This window comes from Aulonocara stuartgranti (genome assembly GCF_965226115.1).
Source record: "Aulonocara stuartgranti genome assembly, chromosome: 22".
In the NCBI taxonomy this organism is placed as follows: Eukaryota; Metazoa; Chordata; class Actinopteri; order Cichliformes; family Cichlidae; genus Aulonocara; species Aulonocara stuartgranti.
Window position 1 is genome coordinate 18,131,657 of NC_138957.1, and position 14,882 is coordinate 18,146,538.

Below are 14,882 nucleotides of genomic sequence, written 5' to 3' on the forward strand. Positions count from 1 at the left end.
CCGAAAGTAACTGGGGCGTACAGTTAGGGCTTTGCTCCATTACACATGAGCAGGTTTCCTCTGTTTGTCAGCAAACCAGGATAATTTTGTGTAATAGTTTAGTATTTTTACTGTGTGAGTATTATTTTTACTATAATGTATTATAGTTGATAATTTTAAGTATGTCTGTGAAGGTTCTCAGTCATCCAGGTCATCGTAGTCAAAGAAGCTTGCAAAGAAAAGCGTCTGGACTTCTTTAAGTTGCTTGAAGACGTTTCACCTCTCATCCGAGAAGCTTCTTCAGTTCTAAGGTCAAATGGTGGAGAGTCCCAGATATAAACCTAGTGGGAGTAACCCCCCACAGAGGGACAAAAGGACCCCCTGATGATCCTCTAATCGCCTGAGCCAAGGTGTGAAACTGGGTGTGGGTCCCAATCAGCCAGGGTTTCCCGAAACCCTTTGAATAATTTTAAGTACTATCACAGGATCCAGTGTCACTACAGGCGTTTGTTTGGTTTAAGTCAACTTGGGAAATAAGTAACATTTTGCCAGAATTGGAATATTATCACATTCTGCAGACATAAAACAAATATATAGCATTTTATTCAGCAGCAACTGTTGTCTGTGGCCTACAGGGGTTTTCAGTGTGGCTGCTATTTATCTTCAACAAGAAAAACAGATGCTTAGATATGTGGCCAGCAGGGGTGTTGGAAATTAGAGAATTCTATCAAAAATAAATACCAGGGAAATCACTTAGAAATTGCTTGGAAATTCAGCAAATTATAATGATTTTAATTGTGAGCGGAACTCCTACCTACAAAAACACTATTAGGAGACGTAGCTACCCTGTAACAATATGGCAACTGCATGATTCAACTGGGAGGTAATGAAGCTGACAAAATGCAGTCTGGTTTCAACTTGTGCTACTGAACAGTAGGCAATAAGAACAATGTCTCACAACCCTTTGTTTTAGAGGTTCATCACTGCAAAGTATAGGAGTTTAGGAATGGCAGGCAGTGGACCAAACCACTGTGAAGCACATGAGGGGGAGTCCACTTTTTCCAAACTTCAGAATGTATTGTTTTGCGCATATAATCACCATCACAGCTGAGAGTACACATATTATATTATTTAATGTTATATGGTTATCTCTATAATCATGCATAGAGGAGGACAGAATTGTTTTCCCAGAAAATAAGGGGATTCTCATCCGCTTGCCCACCTTGTAATGGTTGAATTGATATGGCAACACATTTTTTTCCTTCAGCCCAGGCACCTGGTAGCTTGAATGTAATAATTACAGCAAAAGTGTCAAAACATGACATGCAGTGTGGCCAATTTCTTGAACAAACACCACTATAGAAAATAAAGCCTGTAGGATTTTGCAGGCCCATTGTCTCCAAATGGCCCCAAAAAATACACTGTGTGTTTCTGATTTAAAGGTTGCTCTCTGCTGTGCACCCTGGAGAGATAATCTTGAATGGGCAGGCTACATTTGTCCTGGTCAAAGGGGTTATCGCAGCCTTTCTTATTCCATTCTGAAATTAAATCAAGAGTATGAGAAGAGACTGCATAAAGTAGGCCACTGCCTTCAAAGGAGCTTCAGTTGCAGCTGTGCTGTGGGAGGACACTATTTTGATTACTGTCAAGTCCTAGTAATAGCAAGAACCGTGTCTTACATAATCACACTTACAATGAATCTTTCTAACGTCATCTACAGCATAGGAGCTCCAAGAGCAAAGATGATCATTTTAACAGCAATTCCACATGCCTGAAGGTTGAACGTATCGCAAGTAAATGTGACTGTGTATACAAAGCAAATATGCAGATCGTATTTTCATCAAAATATTGCGTTTGGTGTAACGGTGAACCATGGATTTGCAAAAAGTGTGTATGATAGCTGCAAAGGTTCTTCTTGAAGGGAAAACAAGGAAATTATCTGCTTTTGGACAAAGAAAACAGACAGAAGCTGGATCCACAAAATAAGATATCATCGTTTCAGTATATGTGTATGCTAATGAGTGTACTTCATACTTACTATAGCAACATGTGGCAGCAGTATTATCATACCACATTTGGAATGAAATCAATAATACATAGGCTAGTGAAAGGCTACCACACCCACTGTCCACTGCCCTCTTATCTCTGATTGATTGATCTCTTCCGTCATGCAGAATTCTCTGAAAGCATAATCTGCAAACTATTAATTATATATGCAAGCAATGAATTTTCTGTTCAAAGATTTTCAGATATAGGAGAACCCAGTTTTATCATACAGTTTCTAAGCAAATGTTCATAAATTCTTAGGCACGACTAGCAAAGATAAAACCAGTCTGTGGAATGGAGCATAACCTCAAGTTTAAAAAGATCCAGGCTAAAGTTGGATGTGACAATATGTCAATGTGTCGTCTCTGTTTTAGTGGTCGGATGTCAGATCGTCAGCTCGATAATTAGGGCCCGGGGTGACCAGAGAGCACAGTGAACGAGCTCACAAGAAAGCCAGAGTCACGCTTTTGCACATTAGCCCCAAACTATTAATAGAAACTGTCATTCTAATTAGTGGGTATGAAGAGATCCAAATACACACAAAGGCAAGCAAAAAGAATATATATATATATATATACATATATATATATATATATATATATATATATACATATATATATATATATATATATATATATATATATATCTCCGATGAACACACTCACATTCATCGCAAGCATAATATTCTTCACCAAACAAATTCTGAGTAGGAAGTGTACTGTAGGAGAGTGAAAGGGCGATAAGGAGAAGAGCAAAGAGAGAGCAGAGAGTTCAAAAGGAGGAATCGAGGGGGAAATGAGAGAGAGTTGGAGAATAAGTTGCAGACAAAAGAGGCACAGGAAAAGAAATCAAGGCATTTCTCTGGGTCAAGTTAATGACAGATGCTGATGCGTGAGCATGTGCCGCCCTGCAGCGCACATGCTCAGAGATAGAAGGGGTGTGCGGCAGATTTCTAAGACCTAACACCTCGACTCACCCCACCAGCATTAATTATACACAACCATCTTTCCATCCAGCAAGACAAAGAGGTGCGTGCTCTAAAGGGGTTAAAACCCACTGGATGATTTATGTGTGGGCTGATCGGCGTGGCTCTCTGTGATAAAGATGTAGTGAATGAAGAGCACTTGGGGAAATTGTATTAATGGACACAAGACATGCCCCAACGCCTCTGAGAACCAGCACGTATATTGATCACTGATTGCTTGTGGATTGCTTCCTGATGATTTCATCCTAATGGCTCCGTAATGTTTTTTTGTCTCTAGAAATCCATTACAGTCTCTGTGATCAGCTACTTTACAAACAAAGGCCTTAGAGAGGATGGATTAAAAACAAGATGCCACACTTGTGAACTTTTTCTAAAATACAGTTTTGATTTGATTTTATGGCTACAAAGTAAATTAAGTAAAATTTCAGTAGATGAAATGCCCTTTGAACTTGACATTTGAATCATCCCTAACTAACCCTGTCCAATCCTGTAAAGGTTTAAAAGTTCCACAAATCTATTAAATAAAAATAATAACCATAAAGTATTAGAAATATTTATATCACATCAATGACCAACCCTCCTACTACTGTGTGCCCATATTTACTGTGCAAACAGCAACAGGATGAACAGCAGAAGAAGGACCGTTTGTGCTTAAGTCAGCCATTATTACTCATGTGATGCACAACCTTTTCAACTATATGATCAAAATTACAAGAAATACAAGTTTATACTGTAAATAGCGGCAACGGGGTGGACAGGTTATGCTTTAATACATCTGTGAATCATTCTGAAACAGAAAAAAATAGCATTTGTTGTGTGTTGTGAATTTAAAAATGTCAAACGTGGGGGATTTTTATGATTTATATCAGCAACTGAGCAAAGATGAATTTAGGCTATTGTGCTAATAAATTAATAAATTAGTGATTATTGCAAAATAAATAATTTTATAATTGTATGATTGATTTTTCCATGCTAGAGGGGGGTTAAACTGAGTAATGATCATATGGTCAGTTCTGTCATCAGGAATACTAGGAATGATCAACATAATCAAACCAAACATGTTCAATTCAATTCAATTTTATTTATATAGTGCCAAATCACAACAAAAGTCGCCTCAAGGCGCTTCATAGATACAGAGAAAAACCCAACAATCATATGACCCCCTATGAGCAAGCACTTTGGCGACAGTGGGAAGGAAAAACTCCCTTTTAACAGGAAGAAACCTCCAGCAGAACCAGGCTCAGGGAGGAGCGGCCATCTGCTGTGACCGGTTGGGGTGAGAGAAGGAAGACAGGATAAAAGACATGCTGTGGAAGAGAGACAGAGGTTAATAACAGATATGATTCAATGCAGAGAGGTCTATTAATACATAATGAGTGAGAAAGGTGACTGGAAAGGAAAAACTCAATGCATCATGGGAATCCCCCGGCAGCCTACGTCTATTGCAGCATAACTAAGGGAGGATTCAGGGTCACCTGGTCCAGCCCTAACTATATGCTTTAGCAAAAAGGAAAGTTTTAAGTCTAATCTTGAAAGTAGAGATAGTGTCTGTCTCCCGAATCCAAACTGGAAGCTGGTTCCACAGAAGAGGGGCCTGAAAACTGAAGGCTCTGACTCCCATTCTACTTTTAAATACTCTAGGAACAACAAGTAGGCCTGCAGAGTGAGACCGAAGTGCTCTAATAGGGTGATATGGTACTACAAGGTCATTAAGATAAGATGGGGCCTGATTATTTAAGACCTTGTATGTGAGGAGCAGGATTTTGAATTCAATTCTGGATTTAACAGGAAGCCAATGAAGGGAAGCCAAAACAGGAGAAATATGCTCTCTCTTTCTAGTCCCTGTCAGCACTCTTGCTGCAGCATTTTGGATTAGCTGAAGGCTTTTCAGTGAGTTTTTTGGACATCCTGATAATAATGAATTACAGTAGTCCAGCCTGGAAGTAATAAAAGCATGAACTAGTTTTTCAGCGTCACTCTGAGACGCTGGATGGCTTTCTTACGAGCTCGTTCACTGTGCTCTCTGGTCACCCCGGGCCCTAATTATCGAGCTGACGATCTGTTCACCAGTTCAGATTTATAGAAAACTTCTGGGCAGCCATGTTGCTGACATCCCACTTGTTTGCACACTGTATCTGCTGTTCATCTCTTTAAACCACAGTAGCATTCCTAAACTAAATGCTCTGAATGATCTGAGATATTAAACGCTGGATGGCACAGACTGTAATAGTTACTGGCCCTGATGCATCAACCACACACACACATCTAAAACATCTGAGCTCCTCACTAATAAAGTTAGGCCAATATTGTAAAAACCTTGGTGTCTTTGACAACCACCTCAGCTTTTATAAGCATGTCAGTTATCTCACCCATGTTATTTTAGTAAGTTAAGCTCAGCTTCATCAAAAATAAATCCGGAGACATTGATACATGTTTTTATCTCTGGATTAAACTGCTACAAGTCACTATACACTTGCCTGAGCCAAAAAAGTTAATACAAACTGTACCTGATCCACTCTTATTTTAGCTTCTCTTCAGTGGCTACCCGTTCATTTTAGACCTGATTTAAAGATTCTAGAGCTCATACCAAACTGTATTTCACATACACCCATGGTCATGACCTGAGGTCTTCAGCCAAGGCTCTGCTGGTCATCCCACACCAGGCTTTTTCTGAACTACTAGTCTGAGGAGATGAGATCAACAAGCTCAAGCTAGTCCTTTAAATCCCTCATAAAGACATATTTTCATAGGCTTTCTCTGTGCTGGTTTTGAGTTATTACTACATCATCCTTTGTAACTGTTCAATCACCTTCTCCAAGTGATAATTGTTAATTTATTTTATATTTGCCTTGAATTAAAAAAAATTGTTCTTCACTTTTAATCTCCATGTGCTGCCAGTACTCCTGTATACGATGAACATTTTAGGACATCGTCAGGTCTCAAGAAAAAAGTTGTCAGGTATCAGACAAAAAATTGTCAGGTCTCAGTTCTCAAGAAAAAAGTTGTCAGGTATCAGACAAAAAATTGTCAGGTCTCAGTTCTCAAGAAAAAAAGTTGTCAGGTATCAGAACACAAGGTACCAGAGAGAAAATCTTCCTGCAGGTGGTGGTGTTGTCATGTCCCACCCAGTGTTGCCAACTTAGCGACTTTGTTGCTATATTTAGCGAGTTTTCAGACCACCTTAGCGACTTTTTTTCTGAAACGTGACTAGCAACAAATCTGGCGACTTTTTCTGGCGTTATTAGAGACTTATTTATGACGACTTTTTGACATGAAAGCTCGTATCGCTCTTACTCTCAATAAGCAGCGGGTGCTGCGGTGGGCACCTCGCCCGTGCCAAAGCGCTCACAGGCGGAGGATAGTCCTCCCCCAGCTGCTATCAGGGCAGGGCTCCTGCACTGACTGTAACGCAGTCAGTTCTTTTACTGTTATGTTGTTTTGTGGACCACAAAGTTTAAAACTACACACACACAATAACTCCACCAGAGTGCCTGTTTCGGGTCACTTTTGCCGGTCCAAGCTCGGATAAAGGAGCAGGGTTGGAATTGTGACATTAAAAAAACAATAATTGCTAAAAGAAATTTAATTTGTAGTTCTAAATAAATTCTAAATGCATTTAAGACGTTTTTTACTGACTTTATGTCTCTACCGCGATGTTATTTCTCCCTCCAACAGCGTAGGTTACAATTATATTAGCATGACCAATTATGCAAATTAGGAAATGACATCATTTAGCGACTTCTAGTGACTTTTAGGACAACCAATAGCGATTTTTCTTACTGAGGAGTTGGCAACACTGGTCCCACCCGAATTGATTTCCAAATACGTCATCAACGTGTGACAGTGGGAGAGCGTAAGGTCATTGACCTCACCAGAGTTTTACTGCGGTTCAGGCTCCTAACGACACAATTCAGGGTCTGCAGCCTTAAAGTGCACAGCCTTAACGGTCCACAAGGGCCGCTTAAAGGCCGGAGGTGAGAGGCTTGTCAAATGGGACCAGTGTTGCCAACTCCTCAGTAAGGAAAATCGCTATTGGCTGTCCTAAAAGTCGCTAGAAGTCGCTAAATGACGTCATTGCCTAATTTGCATAATTGGTCATGCTAATGTAATTGTAACCTATGTTGTAGGACAGAAAAAAAGAAGAGACATAAAGTGAGTAAAAAAAACGTCCTAAATGCATTTAGAATTTATTTAGAATTACAAATTAAATTTCTTTTAGTGATCTTTGGGGGGTTTTTTATGTCACAATTCCAACCCTGCCCCTGCTTCTTATATTAAGTTGCGGTTACAGTATGTTGTGAAAGTTACATATCAGAGAAGGAAAGCTAGTTTTGTACGAAACCAAATCAGTACTATTTTTGTCTGGCTAATTCATTCTAGCTAGCGACAGTGGTGAAATGTGATTTTTTTGTTTTTTATTCGGAGATGTTTCTGTTTTATTAGGAGACTGTCTCACCCCAACATCGTCAGACTCATGGCAGTTGCCTGCACTGAGTCCTGCTTTTTGTTGGCAGCTGAATACATTCATGGCGCAACCCTGCAGCAAGTGCTTCACACAGACAGCTGCTACTCTAATAGTCTGTGTTATTGAAGGATTCAGCACTTCTTTTGGGTTTTTTTATCCATTTTTAGACAGCGATGAGATCGGCTACACACTCCACAGAAGCCCAGAGTTACTGTTAATATCAAAAATATAATGCTGTCCTTTGAGATTTTAACATTTAAGACTGAGTGTAATGGATCTAAAACTGTTTAAATCTCTAGTCTACATCCTGGTAACATGGAAACTTTAAAAACAGCAGCAGAAGGTTTCAATAGTGTAGTCTAATGTGTTTTTTTCATTTAATAATAATCCATATTATGTATAACAGCTACATTCACCCTGGAGAGAAACTAGTGAGGGAGACCATCAGGACCAAGCTGGGTTTCTGGGTCCAGAGGTTTGGAGAAACTTCTTCCCTTTCTTTCATCACAGCTGTCCTGTGCCAGAAGTTCTGTTGACCCACTGAAAGAGGCTTCATTTAAGAAACACCAGGAACACTGAAGCTCATCGCTGAGTACATCAAGTGTTTAAAACGGAAGCTGTGCAGGTCTGAGATACAAACTGAGGTCCTGTTAATGCTGATATATAGTGACACAGTTACATGGGTGATTAATCCTTTTGTTTTTTTGTGTTTAACTTTATCAATAAAACAGCTGCAGCTTTCACTACAGCACATGTGGTACTGTTTTCATTAGGTCATTTTGCAGTTAAAATTTTAAAGATGCCGAGGAGCAGCTCAACAAAACCTTAAAAGAGCTGAAGGCAAAAGAAAAGCAAGCCGAGGACAGGAGGGGATTCTGGAGCAGACTGCTGAGAAAGAAGTGACCCAGCAGCATCGAGTTTGAGGACATCAATAGTTTCTTCCCCCTCTCTCCACCTTTCTTTCACCCCATCCTTCTTCTTGGGACGTTTGTTTGTTTTTTAAAAACTCTAATCTAAATACATGTACTGAAACACACAAATAAAATTGCCATAACTTGACCTCATGTTGCCTGCTTCTTTTCTTGTGTGTCTGTGGATGTAAAACAGTAACACACTTTCTGCTCTGTGTGTCTTTAATTGTAAATAAATGCAATATGTTTTCATTTTAAAATGCAGTGCAAAAAACTTCTGCTCTAAATCTTTTTTTTGAGCAAAAAGCTTTTTTTTTGCCTGTTGTGGAAGTTTTCCATTTAAATAAAGCCTGCAGACGAGCGGTGAGCGATAGCTAACATTCTTTAATCAAACACACAGAGAACAGACAACCAAGCTTGATGAAGTCCCTGCATGACTGCGGGACAGACGGTCAGCAGAGTCTCCCTGAGCCTAGCATGGCTCTCAGTTAAATACCTTCTCCAGGAACAAAAGGCAGTACACAGCTGTTTCACACCTTAAGGTTCACACTCCCTTGCTACCTCCCAGAGTCCTCGAAGACACAAAAGACTCTTCCTGTGGAGTTGTCTGCTTCCCCCAACTTCCTTACTAGACCCCCACCATTTGTCTTACTGTATGAGTGTCAGACATGTTAAAATCCAGTGGCACCAAGGTATCATACAATAAAATAATGTGATTAATACATAAGTAAAAGAAATTCCTATACAATCCCACCCTTTGATTCTTAAATCAAAGAATCACATTAATACCAGAATTTCTTTCCTGACATTCTGTTTATCACATCAACATTATTGTTCACTTAAAGGAGTTTCACACTGTGTATCCTCACTTCACTGTTCTCTCACCACCCTTTGTTCATCTTTAATCTTCCCCACAATCTAAGCTCTCACATGCAAATGGAAACAACAATGATACAGAGGACAGGCCTTCTCCAGAGTGTCAAAGTACTTTGCATGGCAAAGTGAAACAGCATGAGGTGGTCATTCCCAGTCACAGTCATGGCTCCTGGTGTCTGTGCCATTTACAGAGTCATAATTCCAACGCTGATCTCCCTCTGCGCTGTCACCTTTGGAGCTTGGCACGCTCTCTCCATTCCTCAGTTTCTGTTCCAACGCCGCGGAAGATTTAAGGCAGAGCATGTCGTACACCTTAGTTGTCTTCCTCAACGCCGAATCTCTTTCACTTTATTTTAAGGTTTTGCTGTTCACAATCTCATGACAATCTCCTGGAAGCCCAGTGGTGCAGTCCACTGTCGTTTGTCAGTTGTCCTGGAGATGGTCCCTGCTTCTCACTGGTCCTCTTGAAGCCTTCTCTCCTGGTCATGGTCTGCATCTGCGCCTCAGTCAATCCTTCCATATCCCTCATGTCACGGTCTCTGCAATTTAAAAATGAAAGCTTCCCCGGACCAGTCCAGTCAGTCCCCATTTGTTATTTGCTGACAGTAGAACCTCTCGTGACGCAATAAGTTTCTACTGCCAGCAATGACGCCATTTCAAAAAAGAAAAAAAAACAATTTAGACTGGATTACCTCGTGAATCCTTTTTGGCAGGGACTTGTTTTCTGATCGTCCCAAATAAGTGGCTTTCTCCCGAGCCCATTTTATTTTGGAGAAGCTCACTTGCGATTGTTCAACATGTTGTGTAGCGCTTTCGATTCCGATCTTGCAGGCCTGCTTTTAGAAGAGAAAATTGCCAAACACAAAATCTCAGTGCATTGTTAACATCAAAAAATATGAAGGCCTAGTTTTAGGGCTTGTCTAAGCGTACTCTCTTAGAATGATAGATCAAAACTGGCAGGTTCAAAGTGGTACCAAAAGAAAATGCATCAGCCAAGTAAATCCCCAAAATTTTCATCCACCAGTCACACCTCAGACAACAACAATATTCTATTAGATGATGAGTTTCTTCCCATGTAACCAGACGTGTGTCATGATAAGACCTCCCCCACACATCAGGAACAAGAAACTCAATAATCTATTAGTCTCCACTCATCTGACCCCCCCTGCAGCATTCTGTTCATCCCTGCTATGATTCAATCATCCTTCCCCAAAAATAATACTAGTTCACTAGTCTATGTATCACTTCTTAACCTGCTAAGTGAACCGGACAAGATGATGGTAACAGAAATGCATGCTTAAAATACTGTTTGATCTTCATGAGCTTCATTGCATGTGTGTTTGTGTTAGTAGGATTAATGCATTTTTCTGTTTGTGTAATTTTTGTGTACCTCTCCTCTTTGCGGTGCTCCAGACACTTTTCAATTCTCCACGTAAGGCAGTCGTTTTTTCTTCCCAGTTTCCTAAACCCAAATTTCATTTCCCACACTAAAACAGCCTTCCTCCATGTCCTCCCCTGCTCCTTCCACTGTGGTCTCATCTCATCTCCCCCCCTTGCAGCAGTCCAGTGAAAGTCAGTTGTCCTGTCAAAGGAGCTTGCAAAGAAAAGCGTCTGGACTTCTTTAAGTTGCTTGAAGACACCCGAAACCCTGGCTGATTGGGTCCCACACCCAATTTCACACCTTGGCTCAGGCGATTAGAGGATCATCAGGGGGTCCTTTTGTCCCTCTGTGGGGGGTCACTCCCACTAGGTTTATATCTGGGACTCTCCACCATTTGACCTTAGAACTGAAGAAGCTTCTCGGATGAGAGGTGAAACGTCTTCAAGCAACTTAAAGAAGTCCAGACGCTTTTCTTTGCAAGCTTCTTTGACTACGATGACCTGGATGACTGAGAACCTTCACAGACATATCAGTTGTCCTGTGTTTTCCACTGTCTCATCTTGCCATTTTCTCCAAAACTGGGAAATGTCCAACTCAGGCAGTCTTTTCAAAGGTCCATTTACACACAGTGAAGTTGCAGCTCGTTGGAAATGCACATCCATCCATCCAGTCATGATGATGCCATTTTTCTCCTTGCTGCCGCTGTGTTGCACAGCTGCTGCTGCTGGACCTTTTCTTCACTGCTCAGGATGCTGCTGTGAGCTCTTGAGATCCATCTCGTTGTTCTGGAACTGCATTTCTTGTCTTCAGGGAGAGATTCTTGGAGCTTGTGTTCTCAGGGTGACAAACACATGGAAGTTAAGCTGTGAAATAATTCAGCCAAAACCTGGCTTGAGTGTTTCTAATGGTGTTAACCTATAATTTTCTTCCGACTGCTGCACGTGGAAAATTGATCCAGGTCTGCTCTTCACCTGCAAGTGACACACTGAGACATTTTGATCATTCTTCTTATTCCTTAAACAACACATCTCCCCTCTCTGGTTCTGAACTCCCTTTTCTTAAAAACCCAGAGAGATTATAGTTGCCCTACGCTGAAAAACACCAAACCCTCTTCCTATTTTATTGCTTATTTTTATCAACAATTCTGCTAATTTTGTGTGTGTGTGTCCACCCTAGGGGAGCTGGTGTACCACCTTCTCCCGCTAGTTGGAAGCAACTTTTACACACATTTCTACACTCCTCTCCTCTCTTTTCTTTTCTTTTCTTATTTTTGTTCCCAATTTTCAAGATTTTTAACCCCATTTTTCAGTGTTTTTACACACACATCAACGTTTCCCACACAACCATTCTCTTTCATCTCACAACATACTTGCACTGACATTTCTTACCATACAGTCAAATATTGAATTTTATCTCTGGCCGCTGGGTGAAACGTCCGCCGCCACTGGATCTAGATCCCATATTTACATTCAGAGCGTCCCCTGCAATGGCCTTCTTCCCTTCTCGGCAGAAAAGTGCTAAAATACCGTCACTCCGCACACTGTATTGTGCAGACGTGATTATCAACAATGGACTCGAACCACCGTTCCCTGTGATGGACCGGTGTTTTTGTAATTACTTTCTGGCAGACGATTGCTTTTCTTTGCACAACACCGGAACCGAACACAAGCCTGGGGGCTCGAACCCCAGGATTTTCCTCCCAGAGACTCAAACTCCGGAGCAGCAAGCACTTCACGGCTCGGCCAGACAAAAAACTCCTCATGACTGTATACAAAGTTAGCTACAACTCACCCATCTGCAGGAGTCCCCTCAAAGTTGATGATCTCGGTGGTAACTGAAACACACGACTCCATGACTCCTCCATTTCCTTTGCTTCAACAGCTGGTAGGACAAAGGTACCTTTTCCCTCAGGGGTGATCAGCCCGTCCACGAAACCGTTGTTCAGCGACCACATGGACTATCATGTCGACAACGCCATTTTGTTGTGGAAGTTTTCCATTTAAATAAAGCCTGCAGACGAGCGGTGAGCGGTAGCTAACATTCTTTAATCAAACACACAAAGAACAGACAACCAAGCTTGATGAAGTCCCTGCATGACTGCGGGACAGACGGTCAGCAGAGTCTCCCTGAGCCTAGCATGGCTCTCAGTTAAATACCTTCTCCAGGAACAAAAGGCAGTACACAGCTGTTTCACACCTTAACACTAGAATTACTGAGCCTTTTTTTCCCTGGTGCGAGTCCCTACTACTAGATTTACTAGCCCTGCGCAAATTTGCGTAAATTCCACTGGCACTGCGTTGTCTTTACAGTCCCTGGCACAGCAGCTGCAGCAGCTTCAGCAGCATGCGTCTGTGCTAATATTTCCTTGTGCTACATGAATCGGCAACAAAGTTCCTGAGCTAGAAGACTCAGAAACAATCTTCTTTTGCCTGTCCACCCTGTACATGCCTTGTACAAAATGTAGGCATTCACCGCACAAGTTGAGTAAGTTCATGCCAGACTTTATTCACCGTGCCCCATAACGGCGTTTTGCGCTGCAGCAGTCTGTGCGACAGTGACAGTGAAGTAAAGAAATTGTCTGTTGTGACGTTTCTCCCATCATCCAAAAACGGCTCCATCAGTTTCATGACCACGTTCTTGATCCCAAATTTGTCTGGCTTGGTTGCGATATACTGTGTGAATGGACAACAAACCTTGGTAGGGAACAGCTGTTCATCTATGGTCATGTGTTCTCCTGGAGTGAAACTCTTAGCACAGTTCTTGTTGAAGCGTGTCCAGATGTCGGAGATCACCGCAAATTTATCTGTTTTCACCTGTTCTGCCCGCGTGTCCTTGTCATCAAATCGAAGGTGTTGCATAATTGAAATGAATCTATCTTGGGGCATTGTCTCTTTGATTACTGGCACCAGATATCTTTATGACCAGCAATCCACAATGGCACCAACAGGACACATGATTGCTCTTACAAACAGGATTGAAATGAATGCCATCAGTTCATGAACTGACAAATTCCAGTCCGGCTCTGTTCTGTGGGCTTGATGGACCGTACACTCCCTGATGGTCTGCAGCATTCACACGTCTAACAGGCAAAGGAAGCTTTGGAGAACACTTGTAATCTTACGCTGTCAGAAGATAAACAAATAGAGAATGGTAAATTTACATGGACCTCACTCTAAATGGGTTTATATAAATATCAGATGTAATATGGCTGTGACAAACCTTAGCAGACTCTGTGGGTCCAGCTTGTGCAGTGAAGCACGAGCGATTTGCTACTGCACTGGGCATTCCAATGTCCAATGTTTTTTCTTGAGAACTGAGACCTGACAATTTTTTGTCTGACACCTGACAAATTTTTTCTTGAGACCTGGCGATGTCCTAAAATGTATACCGCACCTGTAGCCAATGTTGTTTCACCTTTATCTCCTCTTAAATATTTTATTTGCTGTTTCCCATCTCAGCTTGCGAAACACAAACTTCGTTTTTGAAAGGTGCTCATTAAATAAAGTTTATTATATATAATACAATGAATTGTATTGCCCATAGGTGTGAATGTGCGAGTGAATGTGAGTGCGAATGGTTGTCTGTCTCTGTGTGTTGGCCCTGCAACAGACTGGCGACCTGTCCAGGGTGTACCCCGCCTCTCGCCCTATGACGGCTGGGATAGGCTCCAGCGCCCCCCGCGACCCTGAAAAGGATAAGCGGATGCGAATGGATGGATGGATGGACAATGAATTTTATTACATGCATTATATTCGATGCACATGCATTATATCATGGCACATTTGTCGTGAGCCAGTGAAAATACATAATACATGCTGAACGATACTCCCCTTTAACACGAAAGCACTGTAAGCTGATATGCAAACATGTTTAACAACAGTATGCACATAAAACATTTGAGTTCATTCACCCTCTCACTAATGCATGGTAAGTGACAAGAAGGTGTACAAAGGCACATGCACAAATGCATGCACAGGCAGCCTACTATTGCATAAAGAGACACAAACTAACTCACTCAGCATAAGTAAAAGGGACAAGCTCACAGACAGAGTAAATTGTTCACTTACACTCTCCAGCACATTAAACTATTGTATATTATGTAGTCTTAATCATGACGCCACGCAAAAAGGCTGATGAACATTTTACCTATCAGTGATAGTTAAAATCAGTGATGTTCATCAGTGATGAAGAGACATGTACGCAAAGGTTTTAACTATATACACGATCACATAACCCGGG

The 14,882-nt window shown here is 41.3% G+C and overlaps 1 long non-coding RNA gene across 1 annotated transcript; it reads right to left on the reverse strand.

Moving 5' to 3' along the window:
* Positions 1 to 8,745: 8,745 nt before the first annotated feature.
* On the reverse strand, positions 8,746 to 13,532 carry LOC309699356. Its single transcript, XR_014274308.1, has 2 exons — positions 12,435 to 13,532; positions 8,746 to 10,095 (listed from the first exon to the last, which is right to left on the reverse strand). It is a non-coding gene; the product is annotated as an uncharacterized lncRNA (long non-coding RNA).
* Positions 13,533 to 14,882: the final 1,350 nt, after the last annotated feature.